The sequence below is a fragment of the Dreissena polymorpha genome, chromosome 4, assembly GCF_020536995.1.
Source record: "Dreissena polymorpha isolate Duluth1 chromosome 4, UMN_Dpol_1.0, whole genome shotgun sequence".
NCBI lineage: Eukaryota > Metazoa > Mollusca > Bivalvia > Myida > Dreissenidae > Dreissena > Dreissena polymorpha.
The window spans coordinates 115857453-115860133 of NC_068358.1; positions in this window are offsets into that span (position 1 = coordinate 115857453).

Genomic DNA, 2681 nt, shown 5'->3' on the forward strand with positions numbered 1-2681 from the left:
GTGGTTACAATGTAGAAATAAGTCTTCTTTTGCGCTTTAAAACTTAAAAATAATCGCGTTTGTCGAAATGGACGTATACGTCTAGAAATCATACTTTCGGTTTTAAAAGCGTAATTTTAAAAATAATACATTACCTTGCAAAGTAGGCTATAAATTTAATTTTATCTATGCCAATTAGACTATATCTGGTGGTTTCAAGGTAGTAATCCGACTTTTTTTGCGCTTTAAAACTTAAAAATAATCGCGTTTTTCGAAATCAACTACTTTCGGTTTTGAATCCTACTTTCGGTTTTAAAATTTAAAAAATAATAAATTACTTGCTAACTAGGCTATAGATTTAATGACATTTTCACACACTTTCAAATTGCATCTATATATATTGATTAACATGTATTTCATTTCAAGGTGTGCGGTGTAAAAATAAACATTGGCTTACACATCCAAATACTATTCAAAATTACCGTTTATATCATTTGTTTTAACAATGTCCCGTATCGTCAACAAACTGTGGAAAGACGCCGTAACCGTTGTAGTTATGACGCCGTATCGCGTTGTCGTGCAGAAGCACCTCTCATTGTAACGTAGTTCAGCGGGAGTGTATCTATCTTCAACTCTAGTATAATTAGTCAACTACAAATTAACACTTGCCACACATGTTGATTGTCTTTTATGAGAAATAAGCTAAGATATACTAAGTAAAATCCTGCAATACACCATACACATACATACGAATAAAGGCAACGCCTAGTGCACCGATCTCATGATTTTAATACAATATCAGCCATTTAATAATGACAATTACCCGAACTTAAATATATGCCCTTAATATTACATCCCATTGAGAAAATTTATCGAACTGTTTAAAACATTCAAAACTGAATTAGAAGGTGGGGCAGCCATATTCTCCGCCCGAATCGCTCTTTATTATCCCCACGCTTTTCAAATTGTGGTTATCTCCGCCGTCTGTCCGTCTGTCCGTCCGTCCGTCCTGGCCACTATCTCCTCCTACACTATACGCACTAGAACTTTGAAACTTACACATGGTAGGTATGAGCATATTTGCGACCCTGCACTATTTGGAATTTCGATCTGCCCCCTGGGTCAAAAGTTATGGGGATTGGGGTGGGGCCGGGTCAGAGATTTTCACTCATTTATTTAACATTAACTTCTTCATTTATACACCGATTTACTTCAAATTGATACTGAACATCTCTTATTACAATGTGGTCAATCTAAACTATGCATGGCCCCATTACCAACCCTGGGGCGCCCTCGCCGACATAGACCACGGCCACCCAAAATTGACTTTACTATAACTTCTTCATTTCTACGCCGGTTTACTTCAAATTGATACTGAAAATCTCTTACGACAATATGGTCAATCTCAACTATGCATGGCCCCATTACCAACCCTGGGGCGCCCCCGCCCACATAGACCACGCCCACCCAAAATTTCCTTTTACTAATACTTCTTAATTTCTACACCGATTTACCAACCCTGGGGCGCCCCCTGGGTAAAACATGCAGCGTGGGGATACGCGTCGGCATCTGCCGCGCCATTTCTAGTATTTATTTTGGATTGTTATTGTCAAACACGCGTCATGTAATTTACATGAATGTCTTCATCATGTTTTTTGCCCTGTCTAGATTAGAAGCTTTTTCGTACATTATAATTAACCAATTTACAAATTTATTAGCGTTATGAAATTATTCGCATGTAAAGTGAATATGCTCTTTTTGTGTTACAAACTTTAACATATGTAAAAGAGAGAAATAGTATGATTTATTTAAGTTTCAATGGTCGCTTTAAATTAAGCATTTATTTGGCACCGTTGCATCTAGTTATATGCCGGATGTATTAAATATTGATTTAAATTTCAGACATGAATTACACTGTTACTTAGTATTTCCATGTTATCTATTTTCACATTTATTAGTAAGAATATACAGTTTCTAAATTGATCTTTTGAATAAATTATCTTCAATAAGAATATAAACGTGTTAAGTTTGAATGTGTTTCCATTTACAATGTAATCTAGGAATAGTAATATCTAACTGTTTCATAGATTTTGTCAATGAAAATGTGTTAGGCAATATTGTTTTATATCACACATTTTATAAACTATATAATGATAATAGTCTCACATACAAATTATGATATCGCTCACTCTATTGAATGTTTTTTCTTTCAGCATTACGTTCATACATCGCTTTCAAAATCAATGTTCACATGATATACTAGCAATACGTTCATACCTCTCTTTCAAACAGCACTTCGAAATCAATGTTAACATAATATACTAAACCAAGACACGTATGAGGAAGCGACTACCCCCAAAAACGTTCATATTTACAATTGATACAGTAAACTATTATCAAAAATACAGTTTTTTTATTTTTTTGTTTGTGGTATCAAATATCTTTTGAATAATATGTTTTGAATGCTATTTGGGTAATAATATAACTTTTTCTTTACCACAACCCACAATAGTCTGAAGAACGATTTATACATAAGAGAAATGTAGGCATATGTATATATTGAAAATGTGTCTATATTAGAACAGTCTCTAAGTATTACTTTTTGACAATCTGTCAATAACTGAATGAACAATGATACAACACAAATTGAACAAAAAAATGGAGGGTTGTGATTAAATTCAGCGAACCCACTATTTATTTAC